The sequence below is a fragment of the Hyperolius riggenbachi genome, chromosome 12, assembly GCF_040937935.1.
Source record: "Hyperolius riggenbachi isolate aHypRig1 chromosome 12, aHypRig1.pri, whole genome shotgun sequence".
In the NCBI taxonomy this organism is placed as follows: domain Eukaryota; kingdom Metazoa; phylum Chordata; class Amphibia; order Anura; family Hyperoliidae; genus Hyperolius; species Hyperolius riggenbachi.
Window position 1 is genome coordinate 13,447,789 of NC_090657.1, and position 18,286 is coordinate 13,466,074.

At 45.9% G+C, this 18,286-nt stretch overlaps 1 protein-coding gene across 2 annotated transcripts in view; it reads left to right on the forward strand.

Moving 5' to 3' along the window:
* The window catches only part of SLC4A1 (solute carrier family 4 member 1 (Diego blood group)), a 184,421-nt gene that overhangs the window by 65,141 nt on the left and 100,994 nt on the right, over positions 1-18,286 (forward strand). Inside the window, exon 1 of one of the 2 annotated variants that reach the window (XM_068263167.1) lies at positions 5,107-5,182. The exons of the other annotated variant lie outside the window; for it this stretch is intronic. The gene's annotated coding sequence lies outside the window, so the exon portion shown is untranslated. Of the gene's footprint in view, positions 1-5,106; positions 5,183-18,286 lie in introns of those variants that run through there. 2 annotated transcript variants of the gene reach the window in all.

The window sequence follows — 18,286 nt, forward strand, 5'->3', positions numbered from 1 at the left end:
CCGAGTTTGCCCATGCCTGCCCTAGGCTCTCTATTACCCAGTCAATGAGACGTAATAACGCTGGTTTGCATGCAATGAAAAGTAGCAGGAAGTGGGTTTGATGGGCACAATTCCAGTTGCATATAATTTGATTTGAGTTACATTTGCATGCAAGCCAGAATGAATTTGATCTTGTTGCCGGTTCCTATGGAGGGCTAAAGCTAGGTACACACATGCATGCGATCACTGTCCCCGGCAGGTAGTGGGGGCCCCATGCTGTACATATGTCGCTAGCCTAGCGGTTAGCAGCAACTTCTGTTACTATGGAGGGGGGCGGAGGGACAACGAGCGGAGCATGATGGATCTGCAGGTGTAACAAGGGAGAACAATGGTATAGGGCAACATTCGCTCGAGATGATTGGTCAGTCTGGATCTCTCGCTGATGAATGAGGGAGGGTCAGGGGCCGCTGTACACACACAAGAATTTCAGCAAAGGTGGTCATTGGCCTAGTGCACACCAGAGCGGTTCTGCTGCGGTTTGCGATCCGCTTGCGGGTGCGGATCCGCTAGGGTAATGTATCTCAATGGGCTGGTGCACACCAGAGCGGGAGGCGTTTTGCAGAAACGCATACTCCCGGGCTGCTGCAGATTTTGGATTGCGGAGGCGTTTCTGCCTCAATGTTAAGTATAGGAAAACCGCAAACCGCTCTGAAAAACGGCACTTCAGAGCGGTTTGCCAGGCGTTTTTTGTTACAGGAGCTGTTCAGTAACAGCTTTACTGTAACAATACAGGAAATCTACTACACCAAAAACGCTTCCCAAAACCGCAAAATGCTAGCAGAAAAAGAAGAAAAAGCGTTTCAAAATCTGCTAGCATTTTGCGGATCTGCTAGTGGGTTTTGATGTGCACCAGGCCTTGAAGTGGATCCGAGATGATTAAACTAACTATAACAAGTAACTTGTCTATATATCTTATCTAAAGTTTAGATAGTTTACACAGCAAATCTAGCTGCAAACGCTTATGATTATTTCTTCCTGTGATACAATGAGGGCAGCCATGTTCTGTTTGTCCCATTGTCACAGGCTGAGGGCTGGAGATGCTATCCGCTTGCCTGTGTGTAAATTCAGACCCCTCTCCTCCTCCCTCCTCCCCTCTGCCTCTGAAATATCTGGCTAGTAACACCTCCTCCTGCCCAGACTGACCTCCCATAAGCCCTTGCTACAGTGCCAAGGCACTCTGAAAAAGCTGTGGGCGAGGCTTGTTTAGTTTATAGGGAATTGGAGTATTAAACCAAAACAAAAAAGTATTTGGCTTGAGGAATGCCCTATAAACTATATGAAAGGAACACAATTATGCAATGAGTAAGGCCCCATTCAAACTAGAATGTTTGCCGGCGATTTCAGCAAAACGCTCAAGCAATAGCAATAACCTATGGGCCTGTTCTCACTTGGGTGATTTGCGTTAATCGCCAGCGATTAACGCAAATCGCCCCCAAAAAATGTGTTCCCTGCACCATTTTCAGGCGATTTCCCGGCGATCGCGTATAGTGCTATAGAAGCGCTAATCGCGATCGCTGAAAATTGCCCCAAGTGTGAATGGCGTTAATTGCCAAAAAACGCCAGAGCAAAACGCTAGCAAAAGTGCTGGTGTTTTGCATTTTGTAATTGTGAATGTGGCCTAAAAGTTTATCTCGGATCCACTTTGTGCGGCTTCCTCAGCTGACCAGTTAGTGTACAATTGTTAAAGTCCTGTTCACAGTGGTTGGTTGCATTGCAGAAACAAATTCTGCAGGTCAGCTCACTACCCGTACAATTCTATAGGGCTGTTGACCGTACTGCGTTGTAACTGATCACGTTATTCTAACTCGTGTCATGCAAGCTTTGTATTGAAGTCCTGTCCAGACTCCTTTGCAGTTCACACACATTACAATGCGTGTATTATGCAATGGTCCACTGTGAATCCAGCCGTAGAATTACGATACGCCCATAGCATTGTATGGGCCGTTAGCTGACATGCAGAATTATTCTGCAACACACCGGAGAGCTGAGACTCAACCCTTAAAGGACTCCTGAGACGAAGAAATAATTCTATGTTTACTTACCTGGGGCTTCTTCCAGCCCCTAGAAGTCATTTGGGTTCCTCGCTGCAGCTCCAGTCCTTCTAGGTGTCCCGCTGGTTGCCTGTAAGGATTGCCGATCTGTTGCCGATTCTGTGCAGACGCACCCATATCACCAGGCGCATACTGCACCTGCACAGTGTGTGTCTGATGATGGCACGTTCGGGCGCATGCATGCACAGAGGCACCGACCCGGCGATGGGTTGCCGATCGTTACAGGCAACCAGCGGGACACCGGGGAGGACTGGCGCTGCGGCGAGGAACCCAAATGACTTCTAGGGGCTGGAAGAAGCCCATGGTAAGTAAACATAGAATTATTTCTTCGCCTCCATTTCCATGTAGTGTAAGATCTTACCCTTTCAATCTGTTTCATTCAAAATCTGTTGGTCCTCATACTACATGGAGGAGGTAACATTGGTCAGTGATTGGCCAATCAAAATAGGATGTGCATGTGCGAGTACACCTAATCCAAGCTTCCAAGCTTGTGCAGAACCTGTATAAAATACACCTGTCCACAGATGAGATTAATCAGATTCCAAATTAACCACCATGGCCAAGACCAAAGAGCTGTCCAAGAATGTCAAGAAGAACAAGGCTGGGCTACGAGACTATCGCCAAGCAGTTTGGTGAGACAGTGAAGACATGATGTTGCAAGGAATGGAAGAAACCCAAAATAACTGTCAATCGCCCTCAATCTGGGGCTTCATGCAAGATCTCACCTTGCAGAATTGCAATGCTCCTGAGATTGGTGACAAAGAATCCAATAACTATTCAAGGAGAGCTTGTCAATGAGCTGGGACCATAACCACCAAGAAAACAACTGGTAACATGAACTCAACTCGCTGTGACTGGAAGGAATGATGAGTACATAGCCGGCCTTTGACCTGAGCGACCGGAGCGGCCGCTCAGGGCGCCGGCTTTAAGGGGGCACCTATAGCTGGTTGCCTATACTGAGGGCATCTACACCTGATTTCCTATACTGGGGGCACCTATAGCTGGCTACCTTTACTGAGGCCACCAACACCTGGCTACCTATACTGGGGACACCTATAGCTGGCTACCTATACTGAGGGAGGGCAACAACACCTGGCTACCAATACTGGAGGCACCTACACCTGGCTACCTATGGGGGGATGGAGACCTTCAACTGACTTCCTATACTGGGGGCACCTATGCTTGACAACCTATATTGAGGGCACCTACACATGAGATCCCATACTGGGGGCACCTATACCTGGCTACCTACCTATACTGAGTCTGAAGGCTTTTTTGGGGGGGCACACTGCGGCTATAACGCGTGGTGCAAATTGTCAGTGCTGTGCCATCATTCTAAATGGGGGGGGGGGGGGCGGCGGCTAACTGTCCCACTGATTGTTTTTATTAATATTCCTGAAAGGTTCTAGCCTTTATTTTTAAGTGTATTCAGGATAATGCACTCTTTCCATCCATTCATAGTTATTAATAGTATTTTTTTCTATTGAACATAAGTGACGTGTCACAAAGATCTGAGCATTTGTGTCACAACGTCAAAAAGGTTGGGAACCACTGTCCTAGGAGATATCTCAGGAGAAAAGGCGAATTGCATATGGGCCTGCGTGTGTGCGTGTGCACCCGGGAAGAGGATATAGGGGGGGGGGGGGGGGGGGGGCACAAAAATCAGGTTTCGCTCAGGGCGCTGTGAAACCTAAGGCCGGCCCTGGGTGAGTATGACCCCAAGAACACCATCCCTACCATCAAACATGGAGGTGAACACATTATGATTTTGGGGCTGTTTGCTGCTAAGGAGACAGTACACCTTCACGGCAATGTAGGGACAAGGGATAGGTCCATGTACCATCAAATCTTCGATGAGCACCTTCTTCCCTCAGCCACAGCAGTGAAAATGTGTTATGATGGGTATTCCAGCATGACAATGACCCAAAACACACAGCCAAGGAAACAGAGCAGTGCCTCAAGAAGAAGCACATGAAAGTCCTCTAGTGGCCTAGCCAGTCTCCAGAACTTAATCCAATAGAAAATCTGTGGATGCATATGAAACATCAGCCTTGAAATCTTACTGACTTGAAGAGGACCTGCAAAGTGGAGTGGGTCCAACTGCAAGACGTGTCTGACCTCAGTACTTGGTGGCCAAACCCTTGTTAGCAACCACAAAGTCCTCTATTGAAAGGGTATCAAATACTTATTCACGCCTTACAAGGTCATCGAGCTCTGACTTTGAGGCAATGGGTTTTTGAGGGTTCTTCTGTTAATCTGTCGTTCATGGCTAACATAAACCTTACCGTTACAATTATAGACTGGTCATTTCTTCATCATGGGGCGAAATCGGCAGGGGATCAAAAACTCCTCTCTCCTACTGTATAGGATTTAGGCCAGAGGTGCCCACACTTTTTCGGCTTGTGAGCTACTTTAAAAATTAGTAATTCAAAATGATCTACCTATGCTATGTACAATTTTAGGAGCACACTTGTATATACAGAATGGAAAATGTTTATCGGTCGGGATCTACCATGAAGTCCTTCACGATCTACCCAATGGGCACCCCCTGAGTTAGGCACTACTGAAGCCAATGGATCAGCATGACAGCCAACCATGTCGAATTTTATGAAAGGAGGAAAAAAATTGTGCTCATTCTTACTTTAAAATGATTTTGACAAATGAACCTGGCTGCCTATTGACTTGTTCACTCAGATGATATTGTAGAGTATCTGTCAGCTGGGAGGAATATAACTAGAAACTCTCTACCTTGTGCTGTGGTTCTGGCACTAGGAGAGATTCAGCCACTAGTACCCATCACTAAGCTACTAATCTTTCTAGTGTCGTAAAAAATGATATGAACAGTGGAAGGGTTAAATGATACTAAACTGGTTCACTTTACCATAAGTGTTTTCAGTCAACACGGCTGAATTGCCCAGTGATTTAGTGTAAACAGAGGCTGAATGACTGACACCATGACTTGGTTATTGGTACAACTCAGGCAGCAAAGGCGATTGGCCGGCGTCGAGGAGAAAAGGGGGTGTCATCCAATAAAGGACAGTGAGTATCACCCTGTCTTCCCTGTTCTGTCCCTTGTGGAGGACGCTAGGCAGGTAAGACTGCGACGCCTACCTATTTTTATGCCAACTTTTATTTTATTTGTTTTTTTTTTGTTTTGTTCTTGTTTTTCTTCAAATCAAATCTTCAAAGATTAGGTACCCTTACATTATTATTCATGAAATTCTTCATTTGACTCTGCTGGGAAATACTTCTTGTTGCACCATCTTCTCATCTGGGTTCTTAGGCCAAAGAATTGCATATCAGCAAATGTAGACCCCTTCATCTCAGGGGGCCTCATGGCTTTGGGGGGAGTAAGGTTTGTTATAAGATTTATTTTTGATTTTTTTTTGGGAATGGGGGTAGTGAGGGGGGGACTAAATGTTGCATCGCACTTGTTTAAACCTGTAGTGTGCAGCAGGGCCAGGCGAGAGAGGCTCCAGCCTCAGGGCGCAGTGTAGGAGGGGGCGCAGGGCGAGGCAGAGGTGAGAGAGGCTCCAGCCTCAGGGCGCAGTGTAGGAGGGGGCGCAGGGTGAGGCAGAGGTGAGAGAGGCTCCAGCCTCAGGGCGCAGTGTAGGATGGTGCACGCAACTCACTCAGCTATCACTCCCCCATTGTGTTTGAAGCAGAGAGGAATCAGAAAAGGGGATACATGGCAGTGACTGCAAGCCAGATAACTAGAGTCTAAGGGCTTGATTCACAAAGCGGTGCTAACCCAGTTAGAGACTTTAAGCGTGATAACCATTGCACCACGCTGGTGAAAAGCCAGTTTAGGCGTGATAAGTTTAGGTGTGATAAGTTTAGGCGTGATAAGTTTAGATAAGTGTAGATAGCGTGCAAAGTCCCACACGCAAAGCAGCGCCATTAAACTCTATGCAAAGTGCACCAGACTTTGCTAGCGCAAAACTTTTGATCAGCTGTGCACTGCAGTGCTAACCTAGTTGGTGCTTATCATGCCTAAACTTATCACACCTAAACTCAACATGCCTAAACTTATCACACCTAAACTTATCATGCCTAAACTGAGTTTAGGCACGATAAAGGGCTTTTCTCCAGCGTGCTAACTGTTAGCACCGCTTTGTGAATCAGGCCCTAAGAGTAATCAGTGTGTGACGGCTGGGGTGGGAGGGATGGAGGGGTGCTCTTTGGTGTCTCAGCCTTGCATGCTGGAGGATCTTTGTCCCGACTCTGATGTGCAGCATACAGTCCATAGACTTAGGGCCTGATTCACAAAGTGGTGCTAACAGTTAGCACGCTGGTGAAAAGCCCTTTATCACGTCTAAACTCAGTTTAGGCATGATAGGTTTAGGCGTGATAAGTTTAGGCATGATAAGTTTAGGCGTGAAAAGTTTAGGTGTGATAAATTTAGGTGTGATAAGTTTAGGCGTGATAAGTTTAAGCACCAACTGGGTTAGCACCGCAGTGCACAGCTGATCAAAAGTTTTGCGCTAGCAAAGTCTGGTGCACTTCGCATAGAGTTTAATGGCGCTGCTTTGCGTGCGGGACTTTGCGCGCGATCTAAACTTATCTAAACTTATCATGCCTAAACTGGCTTTTCACCAGCGTGGTGCAATGGTTATCACGCCTAAAGTCTCTAACTGGGTTAGCACCGCTTTGTGAATCAAGCCCTTAGTGTTTAGTTTACACTGCTAAATGCAATTGCTAAGTGCTTAGCTACTGCAATTTTGCAATGCAGTTTTCAAAACGATTTTGGGAATGTGCATTTTTGCACAAGGGCTTTCTCATTAAGGGCTTAATTCACTAAACCGTGATAACTCAAATATCACATCTGATCAGCGATATCACACCATATCAAAGATATCACACCATATCAAAGACATCACACCATGGGCTCGATTCAGTAAACAGTGCTAACCCAGTTAGCACGCCTAAAGGCTTTGGGCGTGCTAACTAGGGTGCTAAGTAGTTAGCACATACAAACTACTTAGCACCGTAGTTAGCACATGCAAACTTAGCACCGTAGTTAGCACATACAAACTACTTAGCACCGTAGTTAGCACATGCAAACTTAGCACCGTAGTTAGCACATGCAAACTACTTAGCACCGTAGTTAGGACATGCAAGCTACTACTTAGCACCGTGCTAACTAGGGTGCTAAGCTCCATGGTTAGATATCCCTGGTCTTGCTAATTATGATCTTGTAAAAGATAGAATATTTGGAAATTTAAATTAAATCTGAGCTCTATATATTATGTGACGATCATTATATTATTGTCAATAATACCTCTCATCTTTCACAGTGATAATTGATGCTAAAGCTACTGTTGGAAAAGTTAGGAGGCGCACTGCTACACTGCATATTCTGTCATATGTTCCTTTTATTTGTTGAATAAATACTGATTTTTTTGTAAAAAAAATTAGGGTGCTAAGTAGTTTACATGTGCTAACTACTTAGCACATGCAAAGCATGTTAGCACATGCAAAGTGTCTTTTCACTGACGTGCAAACACTTAGCACCCTTTTCTGAATCAAGCCCCATGTCAAAGATATCACACCTTGTCAAAGATATCACACCTTGTCAAAGATATCACACCTTGTCAAAGATATCACACCTTGTCAAAGATATCACACCTTGTCAAAGATATCACACCATATCAAAGATATCACACCATATCAAAGATATCACACCATATCAAAGATATCACACGTTATCAAAGATATCACACCTTATCAAAGATATCACACCACATCAAAGATATCACACCACATCAAAGATATCACACCACATCAAAGATATCAAGATATCACACCACATCAAAATATCACACCACATCAAAGATATCACACCTTATCAAACTTAACACGCCTTAGCAGAGTAGCATAGCGAGCGCTAAGAACCCGCAGGGGTTTGGGGCAGAACGAGTGCCATTGCCAATTAGCAGGCATAAGTTCGTAGCGCTCACTATGCTACTCTGATAAGACGTATCATCTTTGATAAGGTGTGATATTTCAGTTATCACGGTTTAGTGAATCAAGCCCCAAGTGCGGTGGGCTACGATGGAGGAATCCACAGCATGCTAAGCTCTTTGGCATTAACTCAACTCACAGTAACATTGAAGCATGCTTTCATTGCAGCGTATGCTTCTCTGTATAGTCACACTGCACGGCTAATGTGCGATGGGACTTTTTGGCACCATTGGGAAGGTATTGCAAAGCAAGTGCACACGGGAAAAAGGTACTTTAAAAGCTGTTGCTGCTGTTATAGTGGATTATATACCTGCACGCTAAACCAAAGCACTTTACTCTTTACTTGTCTGTAACAGGACAAATATTGGAAATGAGACCAACGGATACATAGCTGATTACATATATGAGATCGATATTGGAGCGTGTGTGCATGTGTACGTGCATGAATGTGTGTATGTATGTGCGTGTGTGCATGCGTGCGTTCCTTCATATGAGAAGGGAGTCACAAACCTGCTGTGTATGAATAAAACAGATAGTTGCAAATATCCCTACGGAGTGGGAAGAGTTTCAGACTGGTTGAGAGCTCTGCCTCTGACACAGGAGGGTTCGAATCCTGGCTCTCCCTGTTCAGTAAGCGAGCACTTATTCAGTAGGAGACCTTGGGCAAGACTCCCTAACACTGCTACTGCATAAAGAGTGCCCCCTAGTGGCTGCAGCTCCGGCCTAACACTGCTACTGCCTATAGAACGCCCCCTAGTTGCTGCAGTTTTAGCCTAACACTGCTACTGCCTATAGAGCTCCCACTAGTTGCTACAGCTCTGGCCTAACACTGCTACTGCCTATAGAGCTCCCCCTAGTTGCTGCAGCTCTGGCCTAACACTGCTACTGCCTATAGAGCGCCCCCTAGTGGCTGCAGCTCTGGCCTAATGCTGGGGATACACGGTACATTTCTGTACCGTGTATCGGCTAGCTGATAATATTCAGCTGGTCCGATAACGTTGCTCGACCCCCGCCCGCTTGATTCCCGCCGGCGGACAATGACAGGGAATCGAGCGCTGATAAGGAAGCGCCGGCGGGGGCGAGCGGTAATCGATCCGCGCGGATGAGCGGGGACGCGGCTGGGGTCGATCCGGCGGCTAATCGAGCTGCCGGTCGACCAGTGTATCCCCAACATAACACTACTACTGCCTATAGAGCACCCCCTAGTGGTAACAGTAAATTCGGGCGCCTGAGGCAAGTGGACAAATCGGGCGCCGCCATTCACTCCCATAATAAATATCGTTTAATGGGTGCCCGACAGGAAAAAAGGGCGCCGGAGAAAAATAACGTTTTATAAGCAGCGCCCAGAGACTTTTACTGTTTTATAACTGCTTCTCATGATTACACATTATTTTATGATTTATAATTTTTTAAACATTATTTTTAAACGAAAAACACTACAATCTTTTTTTAAAACATTATTTTTAAACGAAAAACTGCACAATATTTTTTCACACGTTATTAATGCTTATCACAGGGGGGTCTTAGGTTTAGGCACCCCCAGGGGGGTCTTAGGTTTAGGCACCACCAGGGGGGTCTTAGGTTTAGGCACCAACAGGGGGGTCTTAGGTTTAGGCACCAACAGGGGGGTCTTAGGTTTAGGCACCATCAGGGGAGTCTTAGGTTTAGGCACCATCAGGGGAGTCTTAGGTTTAGGCACCAACACGGGGGTCTAGGGGTTAGGGGTAGGTACAGGGAGGGTTACTTACTATTTTTTTTTTTTAAACGTTATTATACGTTTCACTTCTTAAACGGAAGATTAACGTTTTCACAATTGCCAATTTCATGCACATTATTTAATGATTTATAACTTTATAAAACATTATTTTTAAACGAAATATAGTACATTATATTTTTAAACGTTATCCATGTTTATCGTTTAAAACCCGGCGCCCTTTTTTCCCAGCGCCCCTTTTTAACGTACGCCCCCCTAGTGGCTGCAGCTCTGGCGCTTTGAGTCCGCCAGGAGAAAAGCGCAATATAAATGTTCTGTGTCTGACTGTCAGACATCAGGGGGAGACTCCAACACTCACAGGCCTAGTGCACACCAGAGCGGTTCTGCTGCGGTTTGCGATCCGCTTGCGGGTGCGGATCCGCTAGGGTAATGTGTCTCAATGGGCTGGTGCACACCAGAACGGGAGGCGTTTTGCAGAAACGCATACTCCCGGGCTGCTGCAGATTTTGGATTGCGGAGGCGTTTCTGCCTCAATGTTAAGTATAGGAAAAACGCAAACCGCTCTGAAAAACGGCAGTTCAGAGCGGTTTTCCAGGCGTTTTTGTTACAGAAGCTGTTCAGTAACAGCTTTACTGTAACAATACATGAAATCTACTACACCAAAAACGCTTCACAAAACCGCAAAATGCTAGCTGAAACGCTACAGAAAAAGAAGAAAAAGCGTTTCAAAATCTGCTAGCATTTTGCGGATCTGCTAGCGGTTTTTGGTGTGCACCAGGCCATACAGTCTAATCTAACCAGATCCCACCGCTGAAGGCTGGGCCAGGCACTATAACATGAGACAGGAAGGGATCACACTTGTGTCCATGGCTGGATTTCAGACAAGGCCCTGGCCTAGGGCGCCTGGAAGGCTGAGGGCAGCTGGGTGGCAGTAGCAGCTAGCCGGCCGATTATTCATCCTGCTACACAGAGTCTGCACATAGCGTTGGGCGGCTTCCCAGAGCCGGATCTGACACTCGGGGGATGAAGGGTCAGCAAACAGGCAGTGATCTCTGAGCTGCCGGTCACTCACCGAATGTGCCGCTCGCAGAGGAGCTTACAATCTAATCCATGCCATCATGTCACTAACTGTCCTCAGAGGAGCTTACAATCTAATCCGTGCTATCACTTCACCAGGGCTGGGCCGAGGCAGAGGCAGAAGAGGCTCCAGCCTCAGGGCGCAGTGTAGGAGGGGGCGCACAATTCACTCAGCTGTCATTCCCCATTGTGTTTGAAGCAGAGAGAAATAAGAAAAGGGGATACATGGGAGTGACTGCAAGCCAGATAACTAGATATTAAGGTGTTGGTGGGGTTGGGGGCCCTGGGGCACCTATTAGTCTAATAGCAATCAGTGTGTGATGGCTGGGATGGGAGGGATGAAGGGGCGCACTGTGGTGTATCAGCCTTGGGTGCTGAGGGACCCTGTCCCGGCTCTGCACTTCACTAACTGTCCTCAGAGGAGCTTACAATCGAACCCCTGCCGTCACTTCACTAACTGTCTTCAGAGGAGCTTACAATCTAACCCCTGCTATCACTTCACTAACTGTCTTCAGAGGATTTTACAATCTAATCCCTGCTATCACTTCACTAACTGTCCTCAGAGAAGCTTACAATCTAACCCCTGCTATCAACTTCACTAACTGTCCTCAAAGGATTTTACAATCTAACCCCTGCTATCACTTCACTAACTGTCCTCAGAGGAGCTTACAATCTAACCCCTGCTATCACTTCACTAACTGTCCTCAGAGGAGCATACAATCTAACCCCTGCTATCACTTCACTAACTGTCCTCAGAGGAGCTTACAATCTAACCCCTGCCATCACTTCACTAACTGTCCTCAGATGAGCCTACAATCTAACCCCTGCCATCACTTCACTAACTGTCCTCAGATGAGCTTACAATCTAACCCCTGCCATCACTTCACTAACTGTCCTCAGAGGAGCATACAATCTAACCCCTGCCATCACTTCACTAACTGTCCTCAGAGGAGCCTACAATCTAACCCCTGCCATCACTTCACTAACTGTCTTCAGAGGAGCCTACAATCTAACCCCTGCTATCACTTCACTAACTGTCCTCAGAGGAGCTTACAATCTAACCCCTGCCATCACTTCACTAACTGTCCTCAGAGGAGCATACAATCTAACCCCTGCCATCACTTCACTAACTGTCCTCAGAGGAGCTTACAATCTAACCCCTGCCATCACTTCACTAACTGTCCTCAGAGGAGCCTACAATCTAACCCCTGCTATCACTTCACTAACTGTCCTCAGAGGAGCTTACAATCTAACCCCTGCCGTCACTTCACTAACTGTCCTCAGAGGAGCTTACAATCTAACCCCTGCCATATTGGGGAAAAGTTTAGGATGCTGTCCATCCGGGGGCAGCTGGGGTGGTAAAAAATACAAATCTGGCCCTGCTTGTGTCTGCAGGAATCACAGATGATACCTCGCACGTGTGATCTTTCCCACAGATTGAGAACATTACATAGTGTTTTTTTCTCCTGTTTTTTTTTTTGTTTTTGGGGTTTTATTTTAGACCCCTAAATGAGAAGCATATGGTGGCTGCCATATTCATTTCCTTTTAAAGGGATACTGAAGTGAGAGGTATACGGAGGCTGCCATATTTATTTCCTTTTAAACAATACCAGTTACCTGGTAGTCCTCCTAATCCTGTGCCTCTAATATTTTTAGCCACAGACCCTGAACAAGCATGGAGATCAGGTACTCTGGCTCAGCTGACTGGTTTACTGGATTAGCCATATGCTTGTTCCAGGGTTTTGACTCAGACACTTCTTATGCCAGAGGATCAACAGGACTGCCAGGCAGCTGGCATTATTCACAAGGAAATAAATTTAGGAGCCTCCTTCTCCCTCTCACCTTGGGTTCCCTTTAAACAATACTAGTTGCCTGGCAGTCCTGCTGATCTGTTTGGTTTCAGTGGTGTCTAAATAACACCAGTAATCCGCATGCAACTTCAGTCAGAGCACCTGATCTGCATGCGACTTCAGGGGCTGTGGCTGAAAGTATTAGAGGCAGAGGATCGGCAGGACTGCCAGGTAACTGGTATTGTTTAACAGGAAATAAACATGTCAGCCTCTGTATCTATTTCGCTTCAGGTGTCCTCTACGTTTTTTATGTGTATTGACTGGATCATATATGATCAGCTTCACCCCAGATACTCCAACATCAACCATGTTTTATTATGCGGTAGCCATATTCTAATTAATCTGAACTACCTTTCAATATTAAATAGGAATAGCTGAACTAGTGGCCAGGCCCATAAACCCTGCATCACCTTTCTCTGACCTTGATTATTGACTAGCAATACTAGTGTGTTTCCCCTCCCCATGCCAAAGAAAGTGTTATCGCCTCATCTAATGTATGATCAAGTATGTAATGCTGTGACTTTTCTTTTCAATTGTTCTTTTTACTGGGACAGTTTTTAGTCTAAGCTGTCATCATACCTCATCTGATAGTGGTGGCTAAATACATAGTTCCCAACTGTCCCTCTTTTGGAAGGAACAGTCCCTGTTTGGGAGCCCTGTCCCTCTGTCCCTCTTTCCTCCTCATTTGTCCCTCTTTCAGGACTTTGTCCCTCTTTCTATGTAAATATATATATTTCTTTTCTAAAAATGTGTTTGATTGACTCTAAACTTTATTCCCATCCTTTAGATTGATATATTACTCATTTTAAAAAGTTACTATAAAGGAAAATGAACCAGGATAGAAAGGACCAGTGTGGTTTGAATTATAAAACAACATATTTTTCTTATGAAACCTTTATGGTATGCGTGATTAGGGGTGTGACGGGGTCGTGATTAGGGGTGTGGCAGGGGCGTGGCTTAAGTGACCCTCTTTCGCATCTCAAAAAGTTGGGAGGTATGTAAAGATGGTTCATAAGGTGTCAATAATTCCATGGTGCATTGCACCTTCAGATTGAGCCAATCAGAATTGACCTAAAGTTAATTTTATTGGTCCAATTTCAAGCTGAATACAATAGGCATGTAATCTGGAATTACTTGCCTCCCATCAGGCTTGGTCTGAGGAATAGGCACAGATGTCTATAGGCACAGATGTCCTGGCACCTCAGACTCCGCCCTCCATGCATGCAGGCCTGGATTTACATCACAGGAGCCTATAGGCACAGATCTCCTGGCACCCTAGACTCCGCCCTCCATGCATGCAGGCCAGGATTTACATCACAGGAGCCTATAGGCACAGATCTCCTGGCACCCTAGACTCCGCCCTCCATGCATGCAGGCCAGGATTTACATCACAGGAGCCTATAGGCACAGATGTCCTGGCACCCTAGACTCCGCCCTCCATGCATGCAGGCCAGGATATACATCACAGGAGCCTATAGGCACAGATCTCCTGGCACCCTAGACTCCGCCCTCCATGCATGCAGGCCTGGATTTACATCACAGGAGCCTATAGGCACAGATGTCCTGGCACCCTAGACCCCGCCCTCCATGCATGCAGGCCCGGATTTACCTCACAGGAGCCTATAGGCACAGATGTCCTGGCACCCTAGACTCCGCCCTCCATGATCCTACAAACGCCAACCGAACTCAACCACAAGAGTGCTGGCTGTCCCAGCTGTCACTTCTCCCTTACTTCCCTTGCCCATCATAGGTAGCTACAGGTGCCCCTAGGTATTAGGTAACGTAGTACCCTCAATCTTAAGTAGCTAGAGGTGCCCCCAAGTATTAGGTAGCTAGAGGAACCTCAGTATTAGGTACCTAGAGGTGCTCCGACTGAAGGGAGGTCTCGTCAGTGTAATACAGAGAGCAGGGGTAGTAACTTGTCACTTGTCAGTTAAACTCTCATCAGGACTCTGCATAGGGAAGGAGAGACCCGCCTTTCCATCGTTAGGCGCCTGTAGGCGTGTGCCTACAGTGCCCTATGGTAAATCCGGCCCTGGTGTCAGACCATCGCAATCCATTCTGTAATACAAGTGGTGACTGTCTGGCCATGTTATCCTATGTATGATGGATGCGGTGGAAGGTTTAATGGGAGACACCCCTGTTAAGATCCACACACACATACAATCTTGATTAGCAGATTTTACTCCTTGTAGTAGGAGAGCACACCTACACAAACTGCATTGTGTTCAAAATCTGTTGGCCCTCAAACTCCATGGAATGGGTAAAATTGGCCAATAAAGACCTACCTCCCAACTTTCTGAGATGAGAAAGAGGGACACTTAAGCAACACCCCTGATCACGCCCCCGTCACACCCCTAGTCATGCATGCCATAAGATTTCATAAGAAAAATATGTTTTATAATTCATACCACACTGGTCCTTTCTATTCTGGGTAATTTTCCTTCATAGTAACATTTCAAGAGTCATATATCAATTTAAAGGATGGGAATAAAGTTTAGAGTCAAACACATTTTTTAGTAGAGAAATATATAGATATATTTACACAGAAAGAGGGACAAAGTCCTGAAAGAGGGACAAATGAGGAGGAAAGAGGGACAGGGCTCCCAAAAAGGGACAGTTGGGGGATATGAGTAAAGATTGGGCGATGAAAGCCTCATACACATGTACAAGGAATGTTGTACACTGGCCGAGACAGGATGGACGCCGCTGTACACACGCTGGATTACCAGCCATCTCAGTTTAATTTAGCGTGTGTACAGAAAGACCTTGCACACTGAAAGTCCTTGTCTCAGTGTCCTGCATCCCATCTCTAATGGTGACTTTTTTTTTTTTTACATGATTTTCCACTGCAAAAGTTCTAGAATTACCCCTGACTATGATCTGATATGACTAGAGATGAGCTGAAATTTTCGAAATTTCGAACTGCTTTTATTACGAATGCGAAATTTAACATTACGACCCAAATTCGTAATTTCGTAATAAATTTTCAAATCGTAATTTACAATTTCGTAATCGAAATTTCACTCCCATAATTACGAATTTCGTGTGTCCAACCGAAATTTTACTTTTTCACGTTTGTAAGGGTTTGTATCCCTCTAGATGCCTAAAATGAATAGCACAGCCAGCCAGCCCTCCTCCTCCTCCTCCTCCTCCTCCTCCTCTCTCTCTCTCTCTCTCTCTCTCTCTCTCTCTCTCTCTCTCCAGAGATCTGTAGTATTTCAAAACCATACTCACATTCATGACATGTCCAGGGATCAAACCCAGGCCAACCACATGGAAGACAGCTATGCTCACCACCATACCACCAAACACACACTAAATAGACTGCTAACCTAAATCTTACTTGTAGACAGTCATATGAGACACATGCTGGGTGCAGGGCTTTGTGATTGGACCATGGACCATGCGATAGAGTGAGGTGCAAAAATGAAATCATGCCTAGCAGAGGATGGTTTCACAATGCTAAATGCTAGGCTGGCTGTGGTGCAATTGGTTAGTGCATCTGGCTGGTAACAGCAAGGTTACAGGTTCAATTCCATCCAGGCATGTCTTTTCCTTTTGCGTTCAACAGTTGTCCAAACAGAGCCAACAGAGCCCCAGATAGCCATGTAGAGTTAGGTCACAGCTAGCCTGGCTGTGGTGCAATTGGTTAGTGTGTCTGGCTGGTAACAGCAAGGTTACAGGTTCGATTCCATCCAGGCATGTCTTTTCCTTTTGCGTGCGCGCGCTGCGCCATTGAACCCCATGGGGTATTTTGCGTGCGTAAAACTTTACGCATGCAAAACTTTGTGCTCGGTGTTTGGACAACTGTTGAACTCAAAAGGAAAAGACATGCCTGGATGGAATCGAACCTGTAACCTTGCTGTTACCAGCCAGACACACTAACCAATTGCACCACAGCCAGGCTAGCTGTGACCTAACTCTACATGGCTATCTGGGGCTCTGTTGGCTCTGTTTGGACAACTGTTGAACGCAAAAGGAAAAGACATGCCTGGATGGAATCGAACCTGTAACCTTGCTGTTACCAGCCAGACACACTAACCAATTGCACCACAGCCAGGCTAGCTGTGACCTAACTCTACATGGCTATCTGGGGCTCTGTTGGCTCTGTTTGGACAACTGTTGAACGCAAAAGGAAAAGACATGCCTGGATGGAATCGAACCTGTAACCTTGCTGTTACCAGCCAGACACACTAACCAATTGCACCACAGCCAGGCTAGCTGTGACCTAACTCTACATGGCTATCTGGGGCTCTGTTGGCTCTGTTTGGACAACTGTTGAACGCAAAAGGAAAAGACATGCCTGGATGGAATCGAACCTGTAACCTTGCTGTTACCAGCCAGACACACTAACCAATTGCACCACAGCCAGGCTAGCTGTGACCTAACTCTACATGGCTATCTGGGGCTCTGTTGGCTCTGTTTGGACAACTGTTGAACGCAAAAGGAAAAGACATGCCTGGATGGAATTGAACCTGTAACCTTGCTGTTACCAGCCAGATGCACTAACCAATTGCACCACAGCCAGCCTAGCATTTAGCATTGTGAAACCATCCTCTGCTAGGCATGATTTCATTTTTGCACCTCACTCTATCGCATGGTCCATGGTCCAATCACAAAGCCCTGCACCCAGCATGTGTCTCATATGACTGTCTACAAGTAAGATTTAGGTTAGCAGTCTATTTAGTGTGTGTTTGGTGGTATGGTGGTGAGCATAGCTGTCTTCCATGTGGTTGGCCTGGGTTTGATCCCTGGACATGTCATGAATGTGAGTATGGTTTTGAAATACTACAGATCTCTGGAGAGAGAGAGAGAGAGAGAGAGGGAGGAGGAGGAGGAGGAGGAGGAGGAGGAGGAGGAGGAGGAGCTGGCTGGCTGTGCTATTCATTTTAGGCATCTAGAGGGATACAATCTTTAAAATACTAAATTTCGTAATCGTAATTACGAAAATTTGCGTAATTTGCGAAAATTACGAAATTCCGATTACTGTTAAAATCGTAATTGTAGTAATTTCGCGAAATTTCGGAAATTCGTAATTAGGTCATTACGCTCATCCCTAGATATGACCCCAGCAAGGGCTGCAAGCATTTGTCCCCTAATAGCCGACAACGTTTAAAAGGATCCAGTGGCGGTTTGCTGGCTCCCAGGCTCTCCAGTCCTCTCCAGTCTTAGTAAATCCGGGCCGGTGAGTGTAGAAGCCACACCTCTGAGGGGACGTGGAAACTAAATAACGATGACTTGCTCTTCACAAGGTCACATGACAGGCAGGAAGGATAACGTGTGTTGTTATGTGCTGCTAATCTGCACAGGAATTACATTAAATGCTGAACTGTCAATAAACAGTGTGTGTATAGCATGTAAAACCATTTATTACCAAAAGGCATCCTCATATAGATTTGTCTTGCCATACATTTCATATCTATGTATATGTATGCATCTATAAAGCTACGGGAGCCGGCGGTGGGTGCAGAGGGTGTACTCCAACATATCTGCTTCAATGGAATGGGTTAAAGTGTAACCGTCGGGCATAAAATCAAAAATCAATTTTTTATTTGTATCTGGTAAACAAGTAATAAGGATGCTAACCA